At 34.0% G+C, this 15226-nt stretch overlaps 1 protein-coding gene across 2 annotated transcripts in view; it reads left to right on the forward strand.

Annotated features, from left to right (window-relative positions):
• LOC115211829 (cytoplasmic protein NCK1) overlaps positions 1–15226 on the forward strand; it is a 98120-nt gene that overhangs the window by 23868 nt on the left and 59026 nt on the right. Inside the window, exon 1 of one of the 2 annotated variants that reach the window (XM_036503219.1) lies at positions 6696–6766. The exons of the other annotated variant lie outside the window; for it this stretch is intronic. The gene's annotated coding sequence lies outside the window, so the exon portion shown is untranslated. Of the gene's footprint in view, positions 1–6695; positions 6767–15226 lie in introns of those variants that run through there. 2 annotated transcript variants of the gene reach the window in all.

The following is a 15226-nucleotide window of genomic DNA, read 5'->3' on the forward strand; positions in this document are numbered from 1 at the left end:
AGACTGACTATACTGGCATAATAATGATCATCATTTTACTGTTCACTTTTCCATGGTCATGGGTTGGATGGAATTTGCTGAGGCAGGTGTTCTATTGCTGGATGCGCTTCCTGGTGCCAACCCTCACCTGTTTCCAAGTAAGGTAATATTTGTTCATGGCCAGACATATTTTCACAGAAGATTGAAAATGCTGGTTTACAGTCCTCATGCAGTAAATACACACACACAACAAACTTTTTTTAGTTTCTGTCTACTTAATCCACTCACATGTCTTTGGTTGGCCAGGTGCTATAGCAGAAAACACAGTGCAAAGCAAACTTAACTTCACAGCCATGCCTGTGCTCAGCATATCACAAACTGCGAAAGAATATATTTACTTATATATTAAAGACCCCTGAATGAATAATAAATTTCAAAAATATAGGCATTTAACTTTGACAATTTTAATGAATTATCATATTATGATGCTGATCTAGCAGAATGACTTCAGCAGAATGGTTAAAAACCAATAAAGAAATATTGACATGAAACTAAGGTTCTTATGTGAATAATAAGTTCCTTTTTTTTTTTTTTTATGAAGCTCCCTATGTACAGTGTAATTCCAAGAAAAGTGCACCTGTTAAACAACAAAAGGAAAAAATAATTAAATGCTAAACAGTTTTTATTCTTACAGCTCAAATTACTAGATGTTGAAGTTTTTCAATTTTTAAGTAGCTATTTTCTGTATACATGTGGAAGCTCACTTAACCAGAATGGTTAAGTGCTACAAAATGAGTGAAAATTCATTATTCATTGCTTATGAATAGATGTTAAGCAGCAGGTAGTTTTAGAGTGTAGTTATAATTATTTAGTGCATGAATGTTTGTAAAAATATGCACATTATTACTATTAAAATATGGCATTATCAATAGTTAATTTACTGGAATAAATATAGGTAAACAAAGTAGTTTGTTAATCAGATAGTTTTTATTATTTCACTCACACCAACATATCTATCTTATTTTCTGCTCTTCTGCTAAATCAATATTCTATGCTGTTCCTATTCAGAACAATGAGCACTTGTTATTCTTTCTCCTTCTTTTCTTTTTTTGAATATTTTGGCAACTTTAATATATGTACTGTGCTGAAATATAATTAATATATATAGTCCTACCATGAAAGGAAATTTTGAGAATATATTTAAAGTTCCCAACAGCAAACTGAATGCACAATACCAAATTTGTTGTTTCTCAATATTGTTCACTTCCTTTGTCATCATGATTACCAGAATAATAAAGCTTTTGTAATCATTATTTTCAAAAGTGAAGGGAACAGTTATAATGAACCATCACCTTCATCAATTTTATTATTTCTCTCTTCTCAATCATCACCAATATGGTTTATGTAGAACCATCTACCAGAATCGAGCTGTTGTGTGTTACCCTGGTGCTTTATTGTCACCAAGGGCTTCTTTGTATGCACTGTTGTTTGTAATGAATATCTACAAATTTGCTTGCTTTGGGCTTCATGCATCATTTGGATTGAAAGTTTACTCTCAGATTACTCAATTGCAGAGTGTATTGACTAGGGTTCTGTCTGCCCCACATTCTGATAACTCTGGTATACTGTAAAGTTCTGTTATGTCTCCCATATTTTTAATGACTTAATATTATTTGTAACTGCACACACTCTTATGCAGACAATAATAGCCTTCATGCCCCCTTACCTTCTGCATACAGCTGTCTGCCACATGCAACGTAGACACCTTTCACCAGACATCCACTGATTTCTTGAACAATTGCCACACATGAACAATGCACAACAAAACTCTCAAGATCACTGCAAACACCAGATTCACAGACTCTGACATTGTCACGATGACCTTACACATAAATTGCAACTTAAATTTCTCATGACTTAAAGGTAGCCTTCTTCTTTAGAGCTTCAATATACTTCATCATCAACTCTCTAGTTTTTGCTGACCCTTCACAAAACTTAAATAAAATCAACTGTTCACATATATGGGGTGGTATTGCTATACTCATCCAAACATTCAAGTGTCGGTTGGTCAAATTATTGACTAAATTTCATACACTACAGCCAGTTCCGAGATATACCTTTTCTATACTCATTATAATGCTCTTCATGCCTCTGAATTAGCTGTGTTGCTCCTGTTCACCTGGTGTGATATTTTCTCCTCTTTATCCTTGTCCCTTTCTAGGCTTCACTCTAAAAATTGTTTCAGTAGTCTGAGATGTCTGTAAGAACCATAGAGCTATCATTCACCTTTTGGGAAATAATAATAATCCTTTCTGCTATAGAAAAAAAGGCCTGAAGTTTTGGGAGAGGGGACAAGTTGATTTCATTGACCCCAGTGCCAAACTGGTACTTAATTTATCAATGCCAAAAGAAGGAAGGGCAAAGTTGAGCTTGGCAAAATTTGAACTGAAGATATAAAGTGCTGGAAGAAATGTTGTGAAGCATGTCTGATGCACTAAGGTTTCTGCCAGCTTGCTGCCTTAATAATAATAATAATAATAATAATATAATAACAGCAGCAGCAGTAAAGGTCTAGTTGTAAGGAAGTGTTTCAAGAAGGTTCATCTTGCAGAGTTTAGCATAATTCTCTAAATCATTTGTGCTCATTAATGAATGATCAGCTGATGACTGCAACTTCAATGGTATCAAAATACTACTGCAACTATTAATCTCCTGCTCTGTCATGCCGTCTGAAATTCCTTCTCATGTAGATGAAATAGACTTATGTACTTAGAATTAATAACTCGTGTGTTGTTGTGTGGTGTTTTCTGTCACTTCATTGGAATGTTTTTTTTTGTCAAGCTTTAAATCTGTTTAGTTTTCGACATACATAAAGCACTTACAAACTGAGAGAAAGCAAGAAAGTTTAGCCATGCCATAGCTGATGATTGATTTCAATGACATTAAAACTTGTGATGCTACAACTGCTGGTTTTCACACACTCTTTTAGAACTCTGAAATTCTTTCAGCATGGTATTAATTAAATATGGTGAGTACAGATGTTGAATTATCAACTTTATTCTTTATTAATAAGTCAGAGGAGTAGCGGTAGTGGCCACGGCTTTTGTAGACCTTCTCAAATGACTAGTGTGTTTGAATGGCTATAGGTCAACGTATCCTGGTAAATTTCAGCAGAGGGAATTCTCAAGGACAGAGGCTTTGGGAAGAAATGATAGTGTAAAGTGTTTAGTCGGGGCCCTGTGGGGTAAGACGAGATGACAAGATGAGGTGTGATAGTCAGAATATGGGTTGTATGCAGTTACTATAGATGAAGAGAAGAAATTGGAGTTGAAGCAAAAGCCCTGTTTGAGTGAATTTACTTATAGTCTGGCTAATTTAGCGCTCAAATTATCCTAAATATACAGTCTGCATTTTAAAATTTGTTCTATTTTAAAATTTGTTTCTTGTATTTAACATTTAGTTGAGAGATAAACATTTGACGTTTTATGATGGATCTTTTTGGTATAATCAGGAAAAAATACTGTTGTTTCATTTTTTTTCTTTGTAATTACAATTTTGATCAGAAAGATTTTATGTTGTTATTGTTACATCTGAAAAAGTGGTTTATTAGTCTCTAACATTTTTATTAGATTTGGAAGAATGGAAGAGGAATTTATCAGTAAAGATATAATGTGAAACATTGGAGGTTAGTGCTTGAGAGGAAGAGAAATGTTTGTATGTAATGTTAATGCTACTTATTTTACAGAGAGTCAGTTATAGTGTGATTGTCTAGGATTAAAACTGAGTAATTTAGATGGTTTTGATTTAAGATGAGACAAGCCCAGATGAGCTAAATCTATTGAACTGTAAATGAGGGAAAGAGAACACAGTATAATGGTGGATTAAGGTCTTATAGTCATTTGAGGAAGAAAACAAATGGATTTTAGAATGCTCTCAGAAGATTAATTGATTAATAAGGAGGCATGTAGCTTTCCATTTATTAGAAAAGTTCTGACACTGAGAAGAAAGCATTGCTAAATATATTTCAGAGAAGGCCTCATGTGAAAAGGTAAGTTCAAGTCAATGTAATGGAGACCTTGAAAAGTGTTCATAAGTGCAGTTCATCCTTTAAATAACTAATGTTTATGTTGTGGTGTTATCAAACCATACCAGATTGTTAGATCCCCATTGAGAGATATGGCAAAGCATCTTTTCGGTAGCTACATCCAGCACAGAAGTGAGAGTATAATTTTACCATTCTGTTTTCTGTTCCATCAGTGCAGAACCGTAATCTAAAATTCTCTTTTTTTGTAAACCTTAGAATAATAGGTGCAAACGTGGCTGTGTGGCAAGAAGTTTGCTTCCCAACTGTATGGTTCCAGGTTCAGTTCCACTGCATAGCACCTTGGGCAAGTATCTTTTACTATAGCCTTAGGTCCACCGAAGCTTTGCGAGTAGATTTGGTTGACGGAAACTGAAAGAAGCCTGTTGTGTGTGCACACGTTTCTCCCCACCACTGCTTGACAACATCTGTTCGTGTGTTTACGCCCTTGTAACTTAGTGGTTTGGCAATAGAGACTGCTAGAACAAGTACCAGGCTTCAGGTAAAAATAAGTACTGTAGTTTATTAGTTTGACTAAAATTCTTCAAGATGGTGCCCCAGCATGGCCACATTCTAATGGGTAAAACCAGTAAAAGTTAATCTTGTGAAATTCTTTCCCATCAACATTTAAACATTCGTATTGATATGGTTTTTGAAGAAAAGGTATAATCAATCTTTTGAATGATTTCTATCTTGTCCCTGTCATTCCTCAGGTTTCAAAACCTACTTATTTTCCTGTTGCCACCCACTTTCCTTCTATGACATAATTTCATAGAAAATGCAGTGAGGATTGCATGGGTTTCTATTCAGTTTTCTCAGTTACATTGTTTGGCAAGTTTCCATTGCATATCTGATATTACTGGCTTTTACTCCACTTCTACTAGCACATAAATTATAGTTGAGAGAGAGAGAGATCTGTTTGATTTGATTACTCAGTATAATTCATGTTAATTTAAACTTTGTATGAAAGTTGTAATGGAAGTGATATCGATGTTTTTGCAAAACATTAGTTTGTCGGTTCATTTATGCAAGTTGTTTCATAACTTACATATATCATTTGCTAATGTCTACCTAACATAACAGACAAGTAATACTTTAATTACATAAATAAATATGTAAACAAAAGAGAGGTAAACAAGTTTTATGGTTCACTATTTATAGTGAAGGTTTTGCTTGCTAAGTAGTGGTTCAAAAAATTCAGACGACATGGTGCAGTGTACCTAAAGAATGTGTTGGTGCTGGTTCTGTCTTGTTGGCTACATTTGAAGAGTACATAGGAATTTTTGTAGATTTTGGGCAAAAACACATTTAACCTTTTAATTTTCATCATCATCATTGTTTTAAGGTCCACTTTTCCATGCTACCATGGATCAGATGGAATTTATTGAGGCAGCTGGATGCTCTTCCTGTCACCAACTCTCATCTATTTCCGAAGCAGGCAATATTTCCCCGTGGCCATATAATGGTTTCCATGGAAAACTGAGTACAAATATCTATTTCTTTACTACCCACAAGGGGCTAAACACAGTGGGGACAAACAAGGACAGACAAACGGTTTAATTCAATTACATTGACCCCCAGTGTGTAACTGGTACTTAATTTATCGACCCCGAAAGGATGAAAGGCAAAGTCGACCTCGAATTTGAACTCAGAATGTAACGGTAGACGAAATACGGCTACGCATTTCGCCTGGCATGCTAACGTTTCTGCCAGCTCGCCACCTTCAAACTGGGAACAAATATCATGTATATGACTGTGGTGCTCATTTACACCCAAATATACACACACATATACATAAGGAGCTTCTTTCAGTTGTCATCTACCAAATTCACTTACAAAGCTTTGGCTGAACCTGGGCCTATGGTAGAAGACACTTGCCTAAGGTGCTGCGAGACTACATGGTTGAGAAACAAGCTTCTTCACCACATACTCATGTCTAGATTTTAGATTTCATTTTAAAATTTGTAAACTGAACACTATATGGATTGTTTCTGAAATTAGATGTTTTATTAAGATTTGGATTGTTCTTTGTTTATAATTAATGTTAGGTCATCAATATTTTCTTATAGTTCCTATCTCAGAAAACCTTTTAATGTAGCACAGAAAAAAGCTTTTATATTTCTGTTGAATATATAAAATCCACAAGATTCTCTTTTTGGTTGTACTTCATAACAAGAGGCAGCTTTTTATTGTCAACATGATTAAGATAAGACAGAAATGTGAGGGTTAGAAATGAATTATTGACAAAATAAATGAATGAGAAGAGTTTAAATGAAATACTGGAATAAAGGAATCTATGTAGTGTTGGGTGTAGAGTTTAGTGAAGAGAGATGGTATGAACAACAAAAGACACGGAGAATAAACAGTGTGACAATTGTTATAGGATTGAATATTTTCAGTAAGAGTAGGTTTATTATTCAAACAAAGAATTCTCATCAGATTGCAACCTTAGATAGATACCATCTGTTGCTACTAGCATTGTTATTCTTTTACCCTTCCCCAGGTCATATATGGTTGTATAGAACTATGATTAAATGTGATCCAGCCATGACCATCCATTATTCTCTCGGTACATTGCATATCTATGACTACATTATCCAATTTGTCCTTCCATTTTGAAGGTGATCAGGTATAATTTGAGGGAGATATGGTAGCTATTTTTAGCAGACCAAATGACCACACAGAAGATTCCTCATTTGCTCAAAGGTGATACAGTTAGTTTATATATAAAAGTAATATTCCCCTAGTAGGGCATATTTTGATCTTGTATCTATTGCTACCTACAATAATACACTAATCAAAACAGAAATCCAATTTTCAGTGATGTTGTTTTCTCAGAATATGGGAATCCAGCAGAAATTGCTTGTTAGTCTTCATATGTAAACTGAGGGTGTTTTAAGTCATGTGCCTGAAGTATAGTGTGTGTGGGATGTGTATATATAAATATATATATATATGTACTTGGAAAAGGATGCGTGGCAATATATATATATATATATATACTTGGAAAAGGGTGTGTGGTGATATATATATACTTGGAAAAGGGTGTGTGGTGATATATATATATACTTGGAAAAGGATGTGTGGTGATATATATATACTTGGAAAAGGATGTGTGGTGATATATATATACTTGGAAAAGGATGTGTGGTGATATATATATATACTTGGAAAAGTATGTGTGGCAATATATATATATATGTGTGTGTGTGTATGTATATTTTTAAAGTATATAAGAGTGGGTGTGGTGTTTCTATATGAATAAGTGAAAGCCGGTATGTATGTATGTATGTCTGTGGGGATGTGTGTAGTGAAGCTGTACATGTTTGTGTGCCCATGCATGTATATTTAGTAAGGGTAGATATTTTATTTAAAAAGTCTTTTAATTGTTTAGACAGGAGAAAGGGCAGCACCCTTGATCTTTCCAGGGCCTCGAAGAGAAGTGGGAGGATGTTATTCTTAGATCAGAGACTTGATTCAAATACTTGCAACAGAGCAGACTCTGCTAAAAGGCACTCATGGGCCAGGTGGTGGTGTTAAACCGAGTGACATGTGATATTTCAGTTGTGTGTGTGTGTGAAGAATGTCATGGGGACGGGTGTGATGTTTGTGTGTAGTGAAATAGTGTGCATTTAGTGAATGTAAAAAAACACACATATGTTGTGCATTGAGGACCGAAGAAATGTTTTTGTCTTGGAACAACAAGAGTGTGTGGGCATTATTATTTAAAGTAGATGTAGTATTTGTGACTGTGCTTTGTAAGAGTAGAACTTATGTGTTTATATGTATGTAGCCTGTTGTTTAATCCCAACTCAGCTTTTAGTGAGTGGACCTTGTGATAAGATAACTCCTGTGGCAAACACTCTGTCCTTCTCCTGAGCATTGCACACCTAGGATTATACAATTCAATGTCTCTGCCCTTTTTCAAGATACTTGGGTGTACTTTAAAGGTGGTCTGGCTGCTATTGCTTGTAAGTCAAGTGACCAAGTAACTTCATCGAGGTTGATGTATGTTTAGTGTAATATATATAGTGGATACGATATATGCAAGTGAATGTAGTGAGTGACTATTGTGTGTGTGTGTGTGTGTCTAGTAAACTTATTGTGGGTGGATATTGTGGGTGTGTGTAGTGAAGAGAGGGATATATATTTGCGTGTCTAATGTGTAAAGGGAAGTTGGCTGTGTGTGTGCATAGTAAATAGTCTTTGCTTGTGGCTACTACTGCTGCTGCTAGGAAGTAGCTAATGTCATGAGACTAAAAAACAGCTTCACTATGAAATGAGTCAGACTAAGAAAATATGCCAGTAATAGTGAATAAAGTCTCTTAGTGTATGCGAGGAACTTTCATTATGTTTGGCCTATTTCCAGCATGAATGGTATATGACCATATTTTATTTTCTAATGAACAAAATAAACTGATCTGAAATTGAGGAAAAAAAACATCCCGTTTTAAATGCACTTTGTTTATCTTTCCAAATGAAGTAACTACACAGAACCTGTTGAAAAAAAGAGCAAGATGTTCTACATCTAAATATCTGTTGATAAATATCTCTGGGAAAAATCTTAACGCCGGTGTGTAAGCAGTGGGGTGTATAAATTTATACTTCAGTTGTGGTGTTACAGAGAAAAGAAATATGAGCTTCAGGTTTTAGAGGGATGTTCTTGGATTAACGGGGAAAAGAATTGGCAAACTTTCCAGTTAGTTTTTGCTAGCTCTACTTATAAATTTCTGTGTATATTCTTTACGAAAATAAGAATCTAAATACTGTATTGAAGTTATATTACATTAAAAGTATAATTTACGTTCTATTTAATCATAAATAAAATTATGAGGTTGAAGACTAAGATTAATTATTTGTTTTAATGCATTTCTCTCCGGCTATCTTGTTGGTACTAGCAATAATTTTATAGTGATAACTGTTCTCTTCTTTCTATTGTAATGTAGTGTAATAATTCTGAGATAGTCTTATGCAAACATCTATAATATTAATCTGTTCATCACAGTGATGATCGTGTACTTGAGTATTATGCTTTAAACAATATTAACTATGGAATGGAATTAGACATAATCAAAACTTTTAGTGTGAGTTGAAATGATATAAAGATCTATAAATTTATGCATCAAAATAGAAATGATTCCTAAAATTTGGAATCTCCATAGGTACTGCTGCTTATAATAGTAATAATAATCCTTTCTACTATAGGGACAAGTTGATTACATTGATTGGTACTTAATTTATCGACCTCGAAAGGCTGAAAAGCAAAGTTGACCTCGGTGGAATTTGAACTCAGAATGTGAAGGCAGATGAAATACTGCTAAACATTTCACCTAGAGTGCTAACGACTCTGCCAGCTTGCCGCCCTATTAATAATAATAACAATGGTATCTAATTTTAGTTCAGGCAGTTTTGAGAGGAAGTTAGTCAATTACACAGAACTTAGTACTTGATTGGTACTTCATTTTATCAACCCTGGAGGAGTGAAAGCCAAAGTTGGCTCCAGTGGATTTTGAACTCACAGCATAAAGATCTATAATGAAATATCACTATGTTTTGTTTAACACTAATGATTCTACTAATCCACCACTCTGGTCCTGCTAGTGATAATAATTGCCAATAATAATTGGAGGTGGATTTGCTATAAAATCTAGTCATACAGAAGGAAGTAGAGTAAAACTACCTTGTATACATAGGCTAATGTCAAATCCTATAAAATTGTGGCTCTCAAAGTTTGTGTCCTCACCGACATAGTAGCATTATGAAGGTCTAAATGATCTATAAATTAAAAATGTGTAGCTTTATAGTGGTCAGTGTTCAACAATGCAATTTATGTATTTTCTTCAGTTTGAAATGATATTAAAATAGGTGTAAGTGATTGTGTCTGTATTTAGTTTGCATGTAGGCTGCCATCATTTTCATTTTATATCTGTTTTCCATGCTGGCATAGTCCATTTGGTTAGAAAACTATGTTCTGCTCCAATGTCTACTTTTTGGCATGTTTTCTATGGTTGGACGTCCTTCCTAACACCGACCAATTTTGCATTTTTATCCTGGTGCCAGTACTCTAGAATTTGCCTTGCTGCTGGCAGTATTAAAAAGTCCTCAAACCCCGTGCTGTTATTGCTTAAATTGACTACTAGCCACCCACAGTGTACTTGGTACTTGTAGTAGCACCAGTACTGTTGGGGGTCATCTTGCAGCTTGTGAAGCTAAAGAGAGACTCTCATAATGGATGGAGCATATTTATGGTTGCAAGAGGATAGTAATAGAGAGAATAACTGAAGGAACAGTGTTTGGGTAGGAGTAATGGTGACAGGAGAGGAGAATAGGAAGAATAATGTCAGGAATTAGTGAGAAGGTAGGAAGAAAATAGTAATAGTGATGGGTGGATTTGTGAAAGTGGACCCAGTGATGGGTTCAGTTTGTCCACTTGTCATACCAGCATGGATTGGACACATTGTCAGGGTGGAAGACTGGTCCTTCATGGAATTACATGGTTTTATTGATGAGGGAGGGTGGTAAGGAGAAAGGCTAGCTGAAACTATTAGGGAAGCAAGTAGTAGGAGGGAAAGTAGTGAGAGGGTGATAGGATGGTAGGGAGGGTTGAGTGGAAAGAAATGCAGTGCTCCCCCCCCACTTATACTTGGATTGATAAAGAGGTGTATGAATCAGGGAAAGATAAGATGGAAGAGGATAATAGGAGGGAAAGGAAAAGTAGTGCCAGGGGATTAGTGATAAAGTGTGAGAGTGATAAGAGCAGTGGGAAGGGTTGAGTGGGGGGATAAGCAGTGTTACCCCATGTGCGTGTAGAGTGGTACTGGCAGTGTGTGGAGGAGATAAAATGATGAGCCATCTAAAAGTATCCTCAAGATATGTCCAAGAGAGAGCATGGTGACAGGGGAACCAGCAAGAGTAGGTAAAGGTTGCCAGAGTGCAGTCCCTTCCTGCTCAAACATCTTGATTTGGGAAAAGCCGAAAGTAAAATCTCTTGCACAAGTGTAAAGCAGTTTATTTATTAGGTTAAAGAAATGCTTGTTGCATTGCTCATAGTTTGTTTTAGTCCAGCTGGAATGTTTGGAAGGAACATTGTAGCTATAGCATGGCTGAATAGTCATGCAAAAGTTACCGCATGTTGATTAACATGATTAAGTTTTCCACCTATTAGGTAATTCAGAACTCTTGGAGATTGACTACCTGTAGAAACTTTTCAATCAAAAAGGTTAGTTTTTGTTACAACAGTTGAGCAAGGGAAGATGTCCCTTAATAATGGACACCCTAATCTGATGGATCACTAGCAGCTGGCCCTTGTGGATGCGTCCATCCATGTGTTATTTCCACTGTCACTCGGTAAAAATGTGAATGCCTCAGCATCTGCCAGACACACAGTCCTTTGTGCTTGATCAAACTGACAAAAACATGAACTGTTGCCCATCTTTTGGCACTGAAATTTTATGAGTCTATCAAAGCTGTATCCCTAATTACATGGAAAAATATAATTCACATCCAGAAAATTAGTGTAAAAAATTTATGCATTTGAGTTTGTGGATGTATTAACCATGTTATTTCACAAATTATGATGAATAAAATCTGCAATGCTCCTCTTCACATCTAAATTGTGCATGAAAGAAACAATTTAGGAAAAATATCTATTTTATATATTTTGTTTGTGTGTTTACTGGAGTGACTCAGCTAACAAAAAAATCAATTTTCACTGTATTTAAACAATTAATTCTATATTGATAAGCAATTCAGTTTGTAAAAGATAGCTATGTTCACATCAAGTGATGCTGTAGTGTAGATAGAGAACTGAATTCCATATCTCTAGAACAGCATTGCATTGCTCAACAGAAAGATCTAAGAGCAGAAAAATTTAAGCATGGAAAAATGAGATATCTCTTTTTGAAGTATAAACAATACTCAGCAAATTGTTATTAAAGGAACCCCAATTTAAAGAAATTAATTTGCAAGGAAGAAAATATACAGAAATATACTACAGGTGAACCTCTGATTTTTTGGTATCCTTGGTTCCAAAGCCTTGATAGATGAGCCATTTTGCTGGGCCATCAAATAGTCATAATTCATCAATACCCCTCTAACCTACTAATTATACACCACAATGCATTTTTAACAACAGTTCTACCTTATTTTGGATTGATATGGATTGGTTGTTTAAGTTTGACCCTACCACTGATGCTACCTGTGGGAGCCATTGCTAGATAACTCTTTTTGATAACAAACTGTCTGAAACTGCCCCTTATTCTGTGATATAAACTCGCTGTTTTAAAGTAATTTAAATTATAGCTTCACATCAAAATTTCATGTTATTTTTGTCCCAAATGCCAGCTTAATTATATATATAATTATATAATATTACATATATTATTAAACTTTTATATTATTAAATTTTTTATATTATATATATTATTATATTATTAATTTTTTTATTTTCAAAATTAATTGAAACAAAAGTAGTGTAGTTTGAAATATAATAATGAAAGGGTTAAGCTAAATAAGCAGTGGAGCTCTCAAAATTTTGATATCACTACTAACAAATGCAGTGTATATAATGCATGTAAACACACAGTACACACAATACCACCACACAGTGAATTAGACTAGCATCCACAGGAATTTCAAGTTCCCCCTGATAATTTATCTGTATCCAGGGAGGCACCAAGACCATCAGTTGATGGAGAATTTTCTATAAAAGATGTTGAGAATAATAATGATCCTACAACCAAGTATTACTTGATTTGTTGTTGAATCTACCAAATCACTGTAATTGTAAATATTTTAGTTGAATTATAAAAAATGTGAGATGCCTTTCCACTTGGGTTTTTGAGTTTGCAACTGTCAAGTGGTGAAACTGAAACCAAAAATTTTTAGAGCACATTTTAGTTTTAAAGCAAAGACAATTATTACTAGTATTGAAATTGGAAGTAGATAAGGATGCCATTCTGTTGTTTGATCAGCAAATAGATACATTTTGGAAAGTAGATGGTGAATTGAAAGTGACCAGGGAGTCTTGTAATGATAATATTTCAAGTACAACTCCCTGTTTCATTATCAGGAACTGATGATAGGCTCATTGGAAATTCACAATCAACAATGGTATTTCATTGTTTACAAGTTATACTGTAATATAAAATAAATGAAATATTTCAATTAAATTTTGTTTTGAATAATGAGAAAATTCGGAATTTGATTAATTTAAATTTGTAAATACCCTGAAAGTGTCATCTTAGTATCAAACTCTTTATCAGATTTCTACTAAAGGATTGTTAGAAACAAAAATAGGACAAGTCAGTGACTGAAGTGTGTTGTACTGGAAAAAGTGAAAACTAATACACAAAAAATACACTCTCTAGCAATGAGCAAACTGGAAGCTCTTCATCTAGAAATGCTAAAACATATCAAATTATGTTTGACAAAGTTAACCTTGGCATTGCTTATGTTGTAAAAGCAATAAGAACATATCAAAAACTGACAGTAGATATTGCTATTAATGAAGACAGTGATTTCTAGATAAGGTAGCATTAAAGCTAGATTTTCTTATTTATTTTTGAACATTGTTTTGATATGCTTGTACTTTATATACAACAATATTTTCAGTTAAATAGAAGTGTGATTTCTTAATTTTTTAAAAATAATTTTGTGAGTTTTATGATTATATATTAAGTACATTTAATGAAAATTGCTCCTCCTTACTGACGAGGGCTGTTAAGATCAATTCTGGTAGAACAAATTTTCAAACGAAAATAAGTTTTGTTGCTTATGCAGCAGATGGGGTATCATTCTTGACAGGTCATTAGTGTTTTGTGTAATTAACGGTGATACAACTTGTTGCAAAAAAACTTTAGCTTTAAAAGGAGCTAACTTATATGCCTCCATTCTCCAGCTAAGGTTTACATTGAGAATGATGAGCAATTTGGATGCTCTCTGATGCATCCTGAAGTCAAGTGACTGTCAAAGAGATATTTTAATTTAATTTTTTTGAAAAAAGATTAAAATTCTTTTTAAGATTTGAATACTTTGATTTGTGGTGAGCTAAATATATTTAGTATATCTGGATTATTAATAAAGTACCATTTGTATTTGCAGGGACATAGTTAGAATCTCACTCTATTTTTGTCCAAATCTACATGTTCAAATGCAGTGTTGGTCATTCCAAATCCTGATCCCAGAGGGAAGGGAAAAAAGTGATCTTTAACTGCATTGCATACAAGCATGGCTGAGAGATTTCAGGCTCTACATTTGATATTAATTTCAAATTGGGCAATAAATCCATTTTTAAACATTTTTTTTATTGAGTGGAAGAAATTGAAGAATAACTGATTTTACTGCAAAATGTTATTGAGCTGAAGCCAAAGTTGAAAATTATATGAAGACTTTCAGTTGTAGAAAATCTATAAATTGTATTGTTGGACAGTAAGGTCAAGATGTTCTTCATTGGTTTTCAAACATTGTATTGAATAGAATATAGTTTCTTTTCAAACAATGAAGTAGAATTCAAATTACTAAATGTGGAGATCTGAGACACTGTTAGTCACAGACTCAACTGTTTCATTGCAAGTTGAGTGAACATTGTTTTGAGAATGTTTTACTTGATTATTTCATTGGTTTTTAACAAGAAAACAACCTAGCTTTATAGTTTACCCATGTTTAAATTTACAGTTATTGTTTTACATTTTACACTGTAAATTACAAAATTCTTGACAATTTTTTAACAGACCTAATACAGAGAAAGGCACTAGGAAAGGCAATAAAAGTAAAAATAGGGCTCACTGACAAAAAAGAACTTTGTAAAGAAACAAAAGTAAAAATAGGTGGTAATCATTTTTTTTCTGATGAATGTTGTGTTCTGTCTAATTATTTCAGGGTATCAGTTGACTTCACATATATATACATTATTTTGTAGCTATGAGCTGCATATAGTAAAGGATGAGACTAAGTAATTTGTTTTACATTATTCTTATCAGATGGTCCTTTGCCGTAGTCTTTCTATTTTGTAAAAGATGAGTTAGCATATGTTTATCATTTTATTCTTCATTAAATAATACCCCTTTTGGAGAAGATATACAATATGAATTAAAAGTTGATGTCAACTTAGATAGGTAAAACAACTAACAAAATATTTAGAACAGCTTCAAAACCAGTTTCTCAACA

This window comes from Octopus sinensis, linkage group LG5, assembly GCF_006345805.1.
Source record: "Octopus sinensis linkage group LG5, ASM634580v1, whole genome shotgun sequence".
Taxonomy (NCBI): domain Eukaryota; kingdom Metazoa; phylum Mollusca; class Cephalopoda; order Octopoda; family Octopodidae; genus Octopus; species Octopus sinensis.